This window comes from Megascapheus bottae, chromosome 11 (genome assembly GCF_031878675.1).
Source record: "Megascapheus bottae isolate mThoBot1 chromosome 11, mThoBot2.hap1, whole genome shotgun sequence".
In the NCBI taxonomy this organism is placed as follows: domain Eukaryota; kingdom Metazoa; phylum Chordata; class Mammalia; order Rodentia; family Geomyidae; genus Megascapheus; species Megascapheus bottae.
Genome location: NC_143519.1, coordinates 3324102 through 3342409, shown reverse-complemented (window position 1 = coordinate 3342409; position 18308 = coordinate 3324102). Strand labels below are relative to the sequence as shown.

Below are 18308 nucleotides of genomic sequence, written 5' to 3'. Positions count from 1 at the left end.
TTAATTTTTTTCCTTTTTTCTTTTAACCTTGGTTATAGGGCTTGAACTGTTGGCTTAAGTGCTGTCCTAGAGTTCTTCATCTCAATACTAGTGCTTTACCACTTGAGATACAGCGCCATTTCCAATTTTCTGGTGGTTATTAAGAGATGAGACTCACAAACTTGAAGTTTAGTGCCTGGGCCGAATTTGAACTGTGATCCTCATCTCAGCCTCTTGAGTAGTTAGGATTGTAGGCATGAGCCACTGGCTGCCAGCTGTGTATTTCTTTAATTATAAGAAATGCAGTTAAACACAATGAGCTTGTGTTTTAATGTATATTAGAATTTCCTTGTGAATTGCTTGTTTGTTTGTTTGTTTTGGTGGTCGTGGGGCTTGAACTCTAGGCCCTGGCATTCTCCCTGAGTTATGAGAATATTTTAGTGTCTTATTGTGTAACCCATTTTGGCTTTAAAGTCATCATCCTCTTCTCTTAGCCTAATGTATTCTAGCTTATAAATGTTCCAAATTTTCCGAGTCAGATCAAAAGCATGTTGTCACTGGATATGGCATTGTATTGAGCAAACTGACAGAAGAAAACAGTTCTGTTATAAACAGCGTACTATGTAGCACCATTTCCATGAACAAAAGTGCTAGAGAATGTTATCTATCTTTACTAGGTGCTTGGATTGAGGGATAAGTAAGGGGACATCTCATTTAAGGGCACAAATGAGAGTCCACAATAAAGCCATTTGTGACACAGACTTTCCTTGCCCAAATTTGAGGTCACAACATGTTTTTTTTGTGGAGAAACATCTACTATGAATTGTGTGAATTGATTTGCAGTCATAATCATTCAAAAGAGAATAAATTTGTTAGGTTTTTTAATTATCATTTTTGCTGCCAGTATATGTCTATATCTGATGTATTTTATTGTTCACTTTCTAGCTTATCTCCATAGGTGTGAAGGTCTTGATGACTGCTGCCAGCCAACTATCATCTGGAGATGGCAGCTCACTTAGGTTGAAGTTCTTGACAGCCAAATATTTCCTCAAGAGGTCATGTCCTTTGTAGGCGTGTTTCTGGCTCAGATGATGAGTGAGTGGGAAGAGAATTTTATTCCCTTCTCCTCAGCCTCTCCTTGTCTCCCCCAAGGGGGGTGCTAAGAGAGGCTTCTGATGAGCCTTCTTTAGTGAGGAGACTGATGGTTTTGCAGTTTGTTGTTTTTGCCATTCTTCCCAGGCTGGTGATGTGAGAAGGATGTGAATATGAGGTTAAAAGATAAAGAAGACCTCAAAAAACAGGCTAATGACTTGTCCATTGGAAGAGAGTTCATTTCAAGTATCCAATTGAACTCCGTTTTTATTCCCTTGGCCTGTTGGGAGGTTATATAATCAGAAGAATCTGTGATTTCCTGCTCATCTTTATCTGTAAGTTGTTATTTGAAGTTATACTATTGGAATACTTTGTCATTTCCCTAGTTTTGTTTGTGAAAACTAGAATACAACCATGTGCACAGGTCATTTTAACTCAATTGTGGGAATGTTGTTTGCAGAATATTCTTCAAACCCACTTGTCAAATGGCATTAGCTTTAGGAATTTGTAATGTAGATATTCCTGGGTCTCATTTGAAATTTTAACCTTAACTTTCAGTTACATTCATGAAAGAAAATATTTGTTTAGAATATATATATTTAATCTTCTTATGAAAAGGATATTTTGATTGCATCTTTTGATTATGCAATATGATTCTCTTAAGAGAATAGAATGTTTACTTGTAATTGTTAAATAGCTACTTTGTTACAGGTCTACCTTGAACAAGATCGACTCAAGATTTTCCTAAGGACATTTTTTTGGATTTTTTATTATATTAATTTAATGTATTATTGACATATTTATATTTCATATTTTACCGTAATTTTAACCATTCTGTGATAGTTTATCTTAAGTGAATATCAAAATTTACTTAAATAATCCCCTGAATATTAATAGATGACATTTTCTTTCATAAAGGAAGCATTTTAATAAATAAATTTCTACAGAAATCTACAATACTTTACAACCTGAATAAACTATTGCAGATAAAACCATTATCAAGAAGAGGCTGGGAGTATAGCCTAGTGGTAGAGTGCTCACCTAGAATGCACAAAGTGCCGGATTTGATTATTTGGTACCACATACTCACCAAAAGGACAAATTGGTGCTGTAACTGAAGTGGCAGAGCACTAGCCTTGAACAAAAAGTGTCCATGGACAGTGCACAGCCCGTGAGTTCAAGCCCCAGGACTGGCAAAATACAAAACAAAACAAAAGGCATAAGAATTCACATCATTTAAAGAATATAACCAACTATTTTTCATGGTGATGTGCCAATTTACAAATGCAGTTTATACAAATGGCCATTACTCTGTAGTATTGATTTTAGTCTCAAATCTTCACCCCCCCCTACAGTTTTAGATATTGATGAGGCCCACAAAGAACTTGACGTATATATTACACATAAATTAATAATTATCATCATAAATTTAAGATTATAAATGTTTACAAATAAATTTACCTGTGAACATTTATTAATGAAATAATACAAAAAGTAACTATTTTCTAAACCAAAAATGATTTCATTTTGCAAATCTCTTTAATATTGTGAACTAAAGAATGATGTTCATATTCACTTATATAAACCAATCGACTTTTGATTAAAATATATGAAAGAAATTCTTATTTACATACATAAGTGTCTGGGAAAGGGAGAAGTATTTTTATAAACTTTTCATATAATTTCAGATAAACCTTGATACTACTCAGAACCCAGCTTCTTCTTTTTTTTTTCCAGTCCTGGGCTTGAGTTCAGGGCCTGAGCACTGTCCTTGGACTTTCTCAAGGCTAGAGCTCTACCACTTGAGCCTCAGCACCACTTCCAGCTTTTTGCTATGTACGTGGTACCGAGGCATCGAACCCGGGTTTTCGTGCATGCTAGGCAAGCACTATACCACTAGGCCAAACTCACAGCCCAAGTAGCAGCTTCTTAAAGTTCGTTACAATACCAAATCTGAATGAAGTTTTTATAAACCATTGAATTAAAATTGAGTTTTGTTTCCTTTACTCATTCATGATTGTGTAAAGTCACAAGGTTGTCATTTGAAAATATTGCTTTTCAGAGTTATACAGATAATTCAATGTTTGACACATTGCATTATTTACTATCCAAAAGTAATGTTTTTTAATGCCAAACTTATGTTTGTTCATGTCAGTCTCATCAGAAAAATCAGAGAGTTGTCTAGGCGTTGTCTCTTGAAAGCTTTACTTTTATTATTGGTAGGAAGTACAGTGATTCCTTTTCCTTGAAACCAGGCTCCATTTATTTCCAAAACACCCACCTTTGTTTGTCTTTCTTTTGTCTCTCAGGGAAAGATGGTGGCCTTACAGCGAGGGCTGGTCTAACTGATCACTGTTGTGGTAGAGCTTCAACTGGAAACAGTCATCACACACTGGGCTGTGGGACAGAGATGCTTCAGATGTCCTCCTTCGTGACGGAGTGTATCAAGAAGACCTCCATGAAAGGGTTTGGAATGTATGAAAATTATTTTCATCAAAGACTTTCGTTTACAAAATTGTTTACTCTTATCCCTACAAATAAAACAAAGGAAAGAATATCATTGCTAGGTGCAAGGGGCTCATGTCTGTAATCCTAGCTTCTCTTGTAAGGTCATTTTCTATGAATAATGAAGTATGAATGTAACATGTTATAGCCTTTTCTATATAAAACAGACTTGAGCTACATAACACAATATCTGTTTATAATATCTTATGTCTTTTTCAATTACTCCTTCCATAAGTTTGAAGAAAATGGTACTGAATACAGTATTTGTATAAAGAAATAAAACCAGTAACTGACGTACATGTAATATTTGCTTCTGGATTGTCTGAAACTATTTCCAACCTTACATTATTATCTTATTGAAATACACTACTAGTGCTAAATTAAATGGATAACTTTCTAATTGGAATAGAGAAGTGTTCTTCAAAATAAGCAGCAGAATTTAGGGCTAGTCTCATTGATTTTTTCCTATTAGATTTCTTTTAGGGAGCATGAGTTCCCCGGTATAAATGAAGTTTTAGAAGAAAAAAATAGACAAAAAAAATAAGCCATTGTTACCATCACAGGTCAGTAAGTATATGGATTGGTTTTTTTTATCTTGTGAACTCTCAGCTATTGACTAGCATAGTACTTCATAATATTCCTGTCTTTAGATTACTTGTGATACTTAAAAACAATATATGTTTGATGTAAATAATGGTTTGTCGCAGCACTTATAAAAATGTATGTATTCATTACAGATCCATTTTGTTGTCTTTTTTCTATAGGTTTGAATCCCTGCTTTCAATATATCTGCCTCAAAGGATCTACTGAAGTTTTTAGAAGACCTACAAGAAACTCTGAGAAACAGATGTTTAGTGTTTTAAGTTTGTCTACCCTTCTTCCTGCATGGGGATTTATTAAACCTTTGTTCTGCTCTGTGTTTCACTGATATTGTTGATTATAATTTTTGCCCTGCTGAGAGATTTCTTCTTTCCCACCCAGTGCTCACTCTAGGTGGATGTAGTGATGTTTCTCTGCATGTGCAATCTGCTCTGAGGAGGTGGGAGTAAAGAAGTTTCAACCTTGCAAGAATAACCCGAGGTAGAGTGTCCTCACTTGTTTTTTTCACTTTTATTCATCTTTCTTGGCTTACGATTTCTCTATCAGACAATTTCTTTAGTATGTTCAGTGAGCCCGTATTTCAAGTTCAACTTTACAGCTATCTCCTTTAGGAAGGAAATCCATTGTATGTACTCTTGGGTGTCACTTTTAAAATGTCTCACCCATAGCATTGGCATTATTGTAAAGAATTTTGTAGTCTGTAGCCTCTGGTGCTTCGTGCACAGTAGTATTGTAGGATCTGAGGACATGTGGAGTTGACTGTTGTCTACACATGTGTTGGTAGTATGCCTTTCATTTTATTAGATCTAGGGCACGGATATATTGCAGTCACCCAAGAATCAGTGTTATAATTATCCAACATTTTGATTATGTTTTATGTCGTTTATAGATAAGCATGCACCCGGGATCCTCTCTGAAAGAACCATCTTCATTTCCCCTACCTGTTTCCTCAGTGTTGTGAGAGCTATGTCTGTGGTTTATTTATGGTGGGTTCAAGGTATAATTTGGGGGATAGCTAACCTCCTTAGTCTCTACCACACTTCGGATGTATCTATTACCAAATGCTGCTTCCACCTCAATTTATTTCTGTATCCATGGTGCAGTCCTCTACAAAGTGTGGCTGACATTGCTTTAGTACATGATAAATGAAAGATGTAGTGGTCCACAATCTGTTTACTCATCAGATTTGTATTTTGTTTAGCAAATTGCATTTTTGGATGTCTTGTGTTTACCCGTAAAGATGACAGATACAATTTTTAAAAAGTAATTTGTTTTCCTACTGTATTTTTGTTTCCGAAAAATATGCAGCGAAAATATGTGACTTTTTTCATATTATTTATTAAGTTGGAAAGCTAATGTTCATTCGTTTCATAAAGGGAATATTCCGATTTTTTGTTCTATTTTTGTGACTGGTTTGACAGATGGATGGTAGTCTGCTTCAAAATTTCTTTTATCAGTTTGGAGCTTGAACTCAGGGCCTGAGCACTGTCCATAGGCTTTCTTAAGTCTTGAGCTCTTTCACTTGAGCCATAGCAGTATTTGCAGCAATCCACTTCCAGGTTTTACCATGTATGTGGTACCAAGGATTCGAACCCAGATCTTCATACATGCTAGACAAGCACTCTACCAATAGGCCACACTCGTTGCCCTCAGATTTTATTTTAGAGCACATTCCTATGTAGCAAGAATGCCCCCAGTCTCATCACACTTCCACAGGAGCTGGAAGTCTGCTGAAATGACCATTGTGCTCCATTCCTCCAGACTCAAAAGGACTTTTCACATGTCTCCTCATTTTCTGCCTCCCGACACATTTGAAACTTACACTGAGTAAGGTAATTCATTGATTCCTGTGGTTTGACTTGATTGTAGTGTTGAAGACTTGTCCCGATGAGCACTCTGAATGTTCAGAGCCTTCGGGTTTAAAGATAACATGTGTTCTTTGTAGATTACTTGGTAGTCTTTCACACAAAGGTTATTTCAGTCCTTTCCAAATACACTTGTGCCAATATTAGTGTAAATATTATTGATGCTGTTAATCTTATCAGGAGTTAAGACCCATAGAATCACAGATAGAAGGCAGCCCAGTGTGTTTGTCTTATTAACTAGTAAAACCCTAGCCAGCATGTTTGACTCATGTGGTAAATTGCCAGAAAAGTCTATGGGAGTTGGAATCCTGAGAGAAAACACATTTACTGTTACATACACACATACACGCATGCACGTACCCCTGATCATTTAAATATATGCAAAATTGGCATATAACATATTTCAGCCCCACACTGGAGTAGAATTATGGCTTATTTCCTGGCTTCTCATTTTATGTTAACACTACTTCTTTCCTTGGCTTAGGAAAAACAGAGATGGCCTCAGATTCTTGTCTTTGTCTTTCAATGAGATTATGCCTGGAAATAATACATTTGAAGACCGAAAAGTTCCCAAGTTTGGTCCTTTTTAAGAAGTGAATTCAATTCAAGAAGCTGGTTTCATATTGATAATATAGGAGAGAAATTAGAAAGTTTGGCCTGCTTTTCACTTTGAGAGATAGCGGCTTAATGCTCTGGGTTCCATCTTCATGAGCTTTAGATTATTGGAAATGATAAATATTAGCTACCAAGATGTAAAATCATTTGGAACAGACTACTTGGAGTTCTTACACTGCACTATTATTTGTTTGGGGATTTCAGTGAGACTTTGCCTGGGAAGAGATAGTTGTTTTCAGTTAGACTTCCCTTGGGAACTCTCTGGGAATACGTTTTGAGTGTGATGTGGCCTCACTTGGCCATGAGGATTTTTAAAGACCATAGAGGCATTCCTGGAGTTGCTGGTGACATGAAAAGAAGGAGAGCTCAGCTGCTGGTGAAAGGCAGTGGTAGTGCCCAGAGCCACATTTACTCAGTAGTTTCTGTTTAACAGCTTTATGATTGTGAGTTGGGAGAAGTTGGTAAAGGTTGCAGTCCGTTGGTGTGTTGCCTCCAGAAATGGGAAGTTCAGAAGCATCAAGTGGAGTTCTTCCATCTAAAAATGATGACAGCTTGTTATTATGTTCCCATTTAAGGAAGTTTTTGTAATAAGACATGTAGGCAGAGATCCCCCTAGTGGAACTCTTAGGAAGACAGAGACTGTAGATTGAAGTTATGAACAGAGATTTCCTGTGTTCCTGTGTGAACCACTAGTCCATTCTTGACTGCAGTGTTCTCATCCACAAAGGGCACTGTTGCTTTACCCCCACTCCCACCCCCCTCTCAATGCCATTTCTGCTTTCTTTTTCCATTCATGTTCATGAAATATTGTCATTTGCCAGCTGATAATTCAGTGCCATTTTGCGCAATTTTTATTTATTCTATGTTATAAGATTCTGGGTTTTGTTGCCAAATGTTATAATATTGAGATCTGTTAAATAATATATACATATATTTGTGCATGTGGATATAAATATAAATATACATATTTTACCCTTGAAAATGATTTGCATTTTTCATCCTGTTTGTATGTCTCCATCCAGTTTCATGTGGAAAGATGAATTTGATGCTGTCCAGAGTGGACGAAGAATGAGACCTCAAGCCCGTCAATCATTGTTGTCTTCAAGGTACACATTCCTTTTTAGTCTTGTTCGTATTTCTTTATTTTTTTTGCCAGTCTTGGAGCTTGATCTCTGTTCTTGGTCTTTCTCAAGGCTAGCCCTCTACCATTTGAGCCACTGCCCCACTTTTGGCTTTTTCTGTGTATGTGGGATCACGGAATGGAACCCAGGGCTTAATGCATGCTAGGAGAGCATTCTCCCACTAGGCCACATTCCTCGTCCTCTTGTTTATAGTTCTTATCATGACTTTATGCCAAGAATGAAAGTGTTCTGAGATTCCAGTCATTTGCTCTTATTTTTTTTTCTGTCCTGCATTAAGAAAGAAAGTTAGGTGAAAAAGTGAATTTTTTTAATTTTCAAAATTCATATTGCAATTAGCCAATTTACAACTGATCCATATAGTGCAAGTTTAAAAGTCCTGGCATTTAAAAGTCCTTGTTGGGATTGTTTTGTACTGGTGATTATGTTGTTTTGGAGGTCTATTGTAATTTTATATTAAATGATTTCACAGGATATGAAATCATTTTAATGCTGTAGCTTGTAATGTAGTAAGGGGAGATTTACCTCCCTTAGAAAAGGAAGAATATGTTCCTTTATGATAAATGTAAATATTTTGGAAATTTAGAAATATTTTATTGGGGGCAAGGAGTTTGGCCTAGTATTAGAATGCTTGCCTACCATTCACGAAGACCGTGATACTATATTACTCAGTATCACATACATCGAAAAATCCGATAGTGGTGCTGTGGTTAAGTGGTAGTGTTCATTAGCCTTGAGAAAGCCCAAAGATAGTGTTCAGGCCCTTAGTTCAAGTCCTAGGACTTGAAAAAAATTTATCAGTATTTATCCCTATTTTAAATGTTTTCTGTGGATCTTATGTGAAAGAACATTGTAAGCCATTTGGATGGTGTGTGTGTGTGTGTGTACACTTGTGTGCATTGCACCTGTGCACGTGTATGTTTGTGTATGAGATGATTCTTTGGCTGGAACTCAGAAAATGGGCACTGAGCCTGAGTTTTTCTTTTCAGGGCTGATTGAGTCACATCGCAGTTTCTAGCCTTTTTTTACTTTATGACGAGTTTCATGGTTGTTTGGTGTTGCTTTCAAAGTGCATCCACAGATTTCAGAGTACTGAGTATGTAGTATTATAGTAGTGAGGGTGTTCAAGCAAGTTTTGTTGATGAACTTTAATTGGTTCTTTTGTTTGAACTTACACCTCCCTGGTACTTGCTGTACCACTTTCAGAAATGTTTCCCCACTTTTAGAAATGCCTCAGCCTTCTTTTGCATTTCCAGTTTTTGAGGGTCTCACATTTTGTCTAGTTTGGCTTAGACAAAATTTTCCAGTTTATTCTTTCCAAGGTTAAATGATAGTTCTGATCTCTTCTCCCATCTTTTCTGTTGAGATAGATTCTCATGAATTTTATTTTTTTCAGGATACCTTGATCCTTCACAATCTTAGCCTTCCAACCATAGCTAGAATTTTGTGTGTCTTTTATGTCTGTGAACCAATTTCTTTATTTCAAGTTATAAAGCTGTTTTTCTCACCACTGGTATTGTATTTTGACATTTGACCAGGTTCTAGACGACCAGAACTGAAGAATTTCCAAAAGCCGCACAGTTGGCATTTGTCAATGACTGGACCAAAGACGTTTTGACCTGTATTCTGCCCTTCCGACCCCTGGAATGTTCCTTTCCTTTGTTCCCCCATGTGTGTTCCTCCTTTGAATCTTATGTGGTTTTTGAAATAATAAATCATTTAAAAAATGTAATTTATATAGTCCTCGTTATTTTAGAATCTTATCATCACCCTCATTATGTTTAAAAATCTAATATAGACAGGGTGCCAGTGGCTCAAATCTGTAACCCTAGATAGTCTGGATGCTGATATCTAGAGATTGTAGTTCTAAGCCAGTATTGGCAACAACGATCACAAGACTCTTATGTCCATTTAACTGCCCCAAAACTCTTAGCTCAAGTGATGGGCCTGAACAAAAGCTTAGACACAAAGTCCAAGTCCTAAGTTTAAGTTCCAGGACCAGTACTGGATTTACAATTAGCAGTAGTTTTGAAATGCGGATTGCATTGTCTTTATCATGTCATACCGTCGGTGTTGATCAGGTTTAATTGAAACTGATGCTTTCAAGGCAGAGAAATCCGCTATCTAAATCTGTAACAATGGAAGGCTAAAAATGTATTCTCATAGTAATATGTTAAAGGCTTGGATGTCGATACATCTGATGTGGCGTTGCAGGGAGAGAGTTGTTCCAGTGAGTTGAGTACACCTGAAGAAGTCATGAGAATTCTTAGAAAATATAGCCAGGTGGACAACATTGCCAGAAGCTTGGGGACCCTGAAACTCATATCTGGTAATTAAATCGAGGTCATTTTTGTGGAGTATCTGTTGTATCTATTCATGAAATTTGTCTCAACATTGACTTATTGGTACCAAAAATCATCAAAGTCTATCTTCTGTTAGGTTTTCCATCACTTATGCACACAAATCCCTGGTTCAGTAAGTGGAGGTCATGCAGCATTGATACTCCCTAGACAATATGTTGGAAATTAAGTATATAACTTGGGTGGGGTTCAGGAAGGGGAAAAAAGAATGAAGGGGTGATGCTGTTGAAAAACAAATGCACTCAGTACCTGACTTACATAACTGTAACTACTCTATATCACCTTTAAAATAAACTGAACTGCAGGTAATTATCTACATTGTTTGTTTACTTATAATAAGTTAGAAATGAAAACATTGTATTATTTTAATTTATTAAATAAAGTATTAAATGTATTCAAGCGTCCAAAACACTTTATAAATCATTTTGGTAAGAAATTATCTTATCAAAACAATGAGAAAGTCCCTTTTTTTGAACCTTTTATGTGTACTTTTAATAGGAGATAGCTCAGTTCTCAATTCTCTGTTAAACATGATGAAGTACATTGTTTTGGTTGAAGTAGAGGAAGGAAAGTGGTCATCATTCGGAGAGGGTTGCTAAGGTGCATGTTATTCATTATTGCTGGTATTCTTCTGTATTACTGTTGAAATCATTGACATAGGTAGTTTTTGAGATTACTTCCATTTCCTAAATTGGAAAGATACTTATAGTTTTTTTCTCTGATATTGGAAAATCTGTTTTTCTCTTTTATTTTGAATACATATTTTTCCAGTATAGTTTTTGTAAACATCATGTATTGGTCATGTAAAAACATCCATTTACTGAGTCACTGAGATCACTCTATCTTTCTGGGTAATTTTTTAAAATCATTTTTGTTGAGATTATCATCTGAGAATACACTTCAGATGTTAGAAAAACTCACATTAATGGAGGTAGAAGCAAATTACAAATTCTATTTTAGCTTGAATCCTGAAAGTTTATCACTGGCAACAAGCACTGACAGTTTTCTTTGAAATGTCAGACTTATTTTCTTTGTTTTCGAGGGACTGTCTTTCAAATTCCCGGATCTAAAAAACCACAGTTTGTCTGCCATCCATTCTTTCAAGTCAAAATAAAAAGTGTTTGTTTTGCTCCTGAGTAAAATAGTAACACTCATGTCTTCCCTTGAGAAACCCCTACTACTTTGGGATGAAGCACAGTGGTTTATTTATACATGCCATGTAACCACATAGAATATTTGAAAAGATAATACTCAAAGGTTAGGGTTCAATTAAAATAGTATTTACTGCTTCATCAGAAAAAAGTGAAACTTTTTCCTTTTATGAAGCATCAAGAATATTTTTTTTAAAGAGGTAACAACAGACTCCCCGGTGTAGGGTTTTTTTGGACATGTTTACCTAGCTGTCCTCCCTCAACCCAAAAGGAAAATTCAATTATGTAATTAGTGTATTCTCAGATGGCATCGCACAAACTTAGCAGCACAGATCTGTTCCCCCATTTCCTGGTCGAGGTTACTCTTTTTTTTTTTTTTGCCAGTCCTGGGCTTGAGCTCAGGGCCTGAGCACTGTCCTTGGACTTTCTCAAGGTTAGAGCTCTACCACTTGAGCCTCAGCACCACTTCCGGCTTTTTTCTATGTATGTGGTACCGAGGAATCGAACCCGGGTCTTCGTGCATGCTAGGCAAGCACTTTAACCACTAGGCCAAACTCCCGGCCCCTCGAGGTTACTCTTGTATGTCAACTAGTGGCTTGGGTTTCAAAAGTCATACCTATTTCACTAGTTTCCCTAGCCATTAAAAATGCACATAAATTGCACATGATGAATGTGTAACAGGGAATTTCATGTCATCCATATGTGAAACTGTAACCACCCTGGTTTTAATGTTCCCCTAATTAAAGCCTGTCCACTACTGAAGACCAAACGGGCTCATTTTTAACACAAAATATTCAAATTTTATCTTTTAATGGTTCCATCCATGGGAAATGTATTCTTTGCAAGTGTAGATATTCCCAAAGCACATCATCACAAAAGAATGTCTCTTGTGGGCTGGGAGTTTGGCCTAGTGGTAGAGTTCTTGCCTAGCATGCACGAAGACCCGGGTTCGATTCCTTGGTACCACATAAATAGAAAAAAGCCGGAAGTGGTGCTGAGGCTCAAGTGGTAGAGCTCTAGCCTTGAGAAAGTCCAAGGACAGTGCTCAGGCCCTGAGCTGAAAAAAAAAAAGAATGTCTCTTGTTATTGTGTCAGTATTTTGTGACAAAGCAATACAAGATTCTTTAGATGCTTTTGGGTTGCACTCTTGCTTTTGCCCCTAATGGTGTTCTTCACCAATGTGCTGTTTTCCCGGGCAACTTTATTGTCTACACTTTATAACAAATTGCTATTTATTGTATGAAAATGCCCTATTTTTTGCCAGTCCTAGGTCTCCTGAGCACTGTTCTTGGGCTTTCTCAACCCTAGAGTGTTACCACTTGAGCCACAGCACCATTTTAAGCTTTTTTCTGTGTACGTGGTACTGAGAAATTAAACCCAGTTTTTATGCATGCTTGGCAAGTACTCTACCACAAGACCAAACTCCCACCCCCAAAACGACCTTTTAAGCTGTTAGTGTGAGCCTCGCGCTGGTGTCTCCTATCTGTAAATCTAGTTTTGCAGGAGGCTTAACTTAGAAAATCATAGTTTGAAGCTAGCCATGGCCGAAATGTGTGTGAAACTCTATTTCCATTATAAAAATACAAAAAACAAACCCGGAAGGTTCAACTCTAGCTTAGAAAATGCCAAGCCCAAGGATGAGCATCAAATGGTAAGTATACAGGGTGAAACATGTTATGTCCCCTGAACACATTCTGGTCATTTTGTGTTCAAATATAATTGCCTCCCGTTCCAATTATGGGTCACTTAGAATAAGATCACATCAGTACCCTTTGAGTTTTGTGTATGACCTACTCTCCAGCTCTGTTCACTTCTAAACCTTACCATTGAAGCCATGTATTCATTAGATTTCTTTCCTAAGGCAAAAAGCAGAGAAAAGTCTTGTACAGAAAATATGGATTTGGCTTACACTTTACAGTTTCCAGGATATGATTATTTGGTCCCAACTGCATTCCACAGGCAACTTTGGGCACTTGTGCATTGGGTCTGTAGCAAGACCGCATGTTATTGTTGAACCATTCACCACAATAACCATGATGTAGGAGAAAGAACTGTGGTCACTCTCGGCCCTTTGTTCCACAGCCCCTCAAAAACTACGACACACCTTGTGAAAGTTTTGCCATCTCCCAAGGGCAATAGAGGGGTTAGAATATTTTCAGTCAAATATAAAGCTGGACATAATAATCACTGCCCATTACAAAAATGATTTTTCTAGGAGCTGTCGTCAGTGCTCTAGTGATAGAATACTAGCTGCGAATTCATGCTTTGGTCAATTTTCCTAGTTTGGTTGATTGCTAGTATAATCTTTTATCCCCTTTCAATATACATACTTGTATAAGATGTGAAACTAAATTTTTACAAATCTGACACAGGACAGTAACCTGACAAGATCACAACCAGGGGTACTGTCTATCCAGTTTGTTTCCTTACTTGGATTCCCCGCAGTATCCTGTCCTTGTGCGAAAGTTCACTGCTTTGACAAGGGCTTTCAAGTTTATGTCCTTCTTACACTGTACCTCAATATTCCACGATATTCAACTACGCTAGGCCCTAACTGAAATCTTGTTGTTCGCCTATGGTATTTTATCGTTTTTAACATGCAACATAATTTTACCCTTTGTTTTTCTAGCCATTTTTATTCATTGTAGTACTAATCATAATAAATGCCTTTTGCTGTTTATCAGAAGGAATAATATCATTTAACTTTGTTGTTGATGACCTCATGTAGTTCTTGGAATTAAAAAGAAAATAGCCCCTTAGCTTATTTGTTTCAACAATTGTGACATTAGTTTTCTGAGAAAATCACAGTTTACTTTCTAATTATCTTTGATACATCAAGAAACATAGGCTCATGACAATATTTATATCCAAGAGTAGCTGTGAAATTTCTAATGCTAAGTAAATCCTATGTGGAATAGTTGCACAAAAACAACGAAACAGGAAGGAATGTAGTGAATATCTCTATTTTTTTTCAGTTAAGAAAAAAAATACAGAAAATAGAATGCTGTATCTCCTGCCTCTTAAAGTGTTTTCTTTGGTCCAGTCACATCTGGGGTATTCTGAGCTTGTTCGAAGTGCAAAATATCAATGGAAATCCATGGGTTATTTAATTCTAGTCATCCAGGAGGCTGAGATCTGAGGATCTAGGTTCAAAGCCAACCTAGTCAAGAAAGTGTGTGATACTGTTATACCTAATAAAAGGGTTGAAGTAGAGCTGTTGCTCTATTGTGTCTCAAGGGATATTGTTATCCCTGAGCAAAAATATTCAGACTGTCCTTTAGAGCCCTGGAACCAATATGTGGGAGTGCACACACACATTTTTTCATATTTTTTTTATTAATAGAAGGGTTACATTATATTCACCAGGTAGAATGTGCATTACTTCATCAACATTGATATTCTCATGTCTTGGTCCCCATTTCCCTTCCCCCACCCCTGCCCCTCATCTTGTTTTCCCTCCTTCCCTATCTGATTTCAAATAACTAAATAAACCTATATACAATAGATCAGATAACAAGGTAAAATACTGTAACAATATGAGATAATCAAGGGACAGCAAAAGAGATGAGAGATAACATAATACATTAAGGACAACAATCACTCATTATATGGCTTTTGTTTCTATATCCTGAATGTCCTTTCATTTAATGTCATACTATATAACCTTATTATCTAGGTTTTGCTCTATTGTAAATCTTTGCTAGGAGAGCCCAAGGTTTCTACTGATTATGACAAATGAGGGAAACCATTGAGCCTCTGTTCCTTTGAGTCTGGCTTACTTCACTTAATATGATTTTTTCTAAGTCTTTCCATTTCCTAACAAATGGGTCGATGTCGTTTTTTCTGATAGCAGCATAGAATTCCATTGTGTACAAATACCACATCTTGTTGATCCACTCATCAATTGAGGGGCATCTGGGTTGGTTCCATATCTTTGTTATGGTAAATAGTGCTGCAATGAACATCGTTGTGCTAGTGGATTTAGTATGTCCATGTTTACGGACAAGTGGTTAAATGCCAAGTAGTAGAATTGCTATGTCCTAGGGGAGCTCTATGTTTAGTCTTTTGAGGAACTGCCATATTGCTTTCCATAGTGGTTGAAGGAGTTTGCACTCCCACCAACAGTGTAATAGTGATCCCTCCTGGCCACATTCCCTCCAGCATCTGTTATTAGATTTCTTGATCCTGGCCATTCTAACTGGAGTGAGGTGGAATCTCAGAGTTGTTTTGATTTGCATTTCTTTTATGGCCAGAGATGTTGAGCATTTCTTCATATGACCATAAGCCATTCTTTTGTTTTTTTTTTTTTTTGCATAGGCCATTCTTAATTCTTCTTCAGAGAAGACTCTAAGTCTTTGGCTCATTTTTAATGGGATGATTTTTTTCTTTGGAGGTTAGTTTTCGAGTGATTCAATTTTTTGAGCTGTTGATATATTTTAGATATGAGGCCTTCGTCTGTTGTATGGTTAGTGAAAATCTTCTCCCACTCTATAGGTTTTTTAGTTAGTTTGCTAGCTATGTCTTTTGCTGTATAGAAGCTCTGCAGTTTGATGCAGTCCTACTTACCCAGACTTTCTCTCATTTGTTGACACACACACATTTTTAAATGTCATAGCCAACTTCCCTTACACATATCTTTAACAAAATCCCTGGTAAATTTGTTTATTCATTATTGAAAATCAGTGTTCTGACTTCTTTAAATTCATTTTCATTCCTTTTCCAAAATCGCTGTAAGGAGCATTACTGAGGTATCCTAGTTAGTATAATCCCAGCTCATAATTTGCAGTTCAAAGTCATCCAGGTATGAAAGTCCATGTGTCTCCTATGTTTAATTACTTTTTATCCTTCTAAATTAGTTTATTTTTTATTAAAGAATTTATTAGCATTGATTTTTACATCATATTTCAAATGACATATTTAACACACAAGTATTCAAGAAGGGAATCTCTACATACAATCACTGGCACTTAGATTTTAGAACATAATTGAAATTAGGCTGAGGGTTTGTATATCACAGATACATATTAATCTTACATAGATTATCTTACATAATCAATTATCTTAGATAATCTATGTAAGATTAATATGTATTATCTTACATAATCAATGTAAGATTAATATGTATCTATGACATAAAACAGTTTATATGGAGCTTTAGCTCAAGTGATAGATTGCCAGTCTTGAACATAAATAGAAGCTGAGGAAAACCACCAGGCCCTGAGTCCGTGCTCCCATTTAGGCACAAAGGAAGTGGTGAGTTGGGGGAGAACAGATAACAAAATTCATCAAGAGCCATTGGTCTTATAACTAATAAAGCTTTGTGATGCTAAATTTATACTTACTAAAGTTATTTTTGGAAAGGAAAACAAATCCTAATGTTAGCACAAATTCCTAAAAAGAAATTAATGACAGTGACTAATGGAATAAGGAAGGAGGCAGAATTATTATTCTCCTAAAGGAGGATCATAATTTCTCAAAATCTATCTATCTATCTATCTATCTATCTATCTATCTATCTATCTATCTATGTCAATACCGGATGGGGCTAAGTGACATGAATTCCAGGATATGGAAACAAGAGGTTTGTCTTTATGATTGTTGTTTTTAATGTACTATGTGAATGTATTTCTTTTCCTTTTCCCTTAAGGTTTATCTCATGTGTTAATGTTTCTGAACTTGGTACTTGGTACATTATATATATGTTTATTTGTTTATTTCAAAAAGGTAAGGTCAGGGAAAAATAAGATGAGTAGGAGGGCATAGAGGCAGGGAAATTGGTAACATAGCATTGGAGGGAGCAACAGTGTTCAAAGAGTCATGTACTCACTACCTAATGAATGTAACCGTAATCCCGCAGTGCATCACCCCTGTAATAAAAGTTTTTAAAAAGGAAAAAAATAAGCAATGAAACAAAAGGAAGTTGGAGAATGTGAGAAAGATTCACTCCATTGCGTTCATGGTTTGTTATACCATTAGTCAAAATAGAACCAGTTGTATTTTTTACCTTTCTTTCAGCTGTACGCTTTTCAATAAAATCCAACTTAGAATGTACTAGAATGCAGATTACTCAGATTCAAGGTTTTCTATGTAATATTAAAAAAGTGTACCACTGTGATGTAGTCATGAGTTCACAACAACACTTCAATAGCTCTGGTCTTGAAGGAGCAGGTTAGTGAACTATTAATTTACTATAATTATTTTCACCTCACCTGTATATAATGTGAGTTAGCAACTCAAAGGAGGTTATTTTCCTTTTTCTTTTTTTTTATTTTATTGTATAAACAGGTTACAGTTATATTTGCCAGAGAGAAGGTGCATTACTTCTCACACATTGATACCCTTCTCATGTTTTTGTCCTCATGTCCCTCTCTTGTTTTCCCCTCCTATTTCAAATAAACAAATAAGCATATATAAATCTATAATATATCAGGTAAAAAGAAGTCAGATACTGTAACATTATGAGATTAACCAAAGGCTAACAGAAGAGAAAAAAACAGTACATTCAGAACAACAGTCACTCATAATTAAGCTCTTGTTTCCATGTCCTGGAGGTTCATTAGTTTGGCCTCATTCTAAATGGCCTTGTGTATGTAGGATTTGAGCTATTGTAATCCTCTTTTAGGAGAGGTCTAGGTTTGTAGTAATTATTACAAATGAGGGAATTCACTGAGCCTATGTTCCTTTGGGTCTGGTTTACTTCATTTTTCCAAGTTCTTCCATTTCCTTACAAATGGGGCGATGTCATTCTTTCTGATGACAGCATAGGATTACATTGTGTATAAATACCATATCTTGTTGATCCAATCATCTACTGAGGGACATCTGGGTTGGTTCCATATGTTTGGTATGGTAAATAGTGCTGCAATGAACTGAAAAAATCCTGACAAAGAGCTGTGTCCTGGAGTGCTAAAACACTACACTGAAGTAAATAATGAAGAGAAGGAAAAGATTCCTTAACTGTACAATGTGATGTGCTTCTCTGTTTTATTATGATCCTCACTG

The 18308-nt window shown here is 36.3% G+C and overlaps 1 protein-coding gene and 1 long non-coding RNA gene across 2 annotated transcripts in view; one reads left to right on the top strand and one right to left on the bottom strand.

Annotated features, from left to right (window-relative positions):
- Nucleotides 1-3255: 3255 nt before the first annotated feature.
- Lig4 (DNA ligase 4) overlaps nt 3256-18308 on the bottom strand; it is a 37140-nt gene continuing 22087 nt past the window's right edge. The window contains exon 3 of the mRNA XM_090341890.1: nt 3256-3602. The gene's annotated coding sequence lies outside the window, so the exon portion shown is untranslated. The remainder of the gene's footprint in view (nt 3603-18308) is intronic.
- LOC150056690 (uncharacterized) lies at nt 4564-9420 on the top strand. Its single transcript, XR_016536969.1, has 3 exons — nt 4564-4656; nt 7679-7762; nt 9334-9420. It is a non-coding gene; the product is annotated as an uncharacterized LOC150056690 (long non-coding RNA).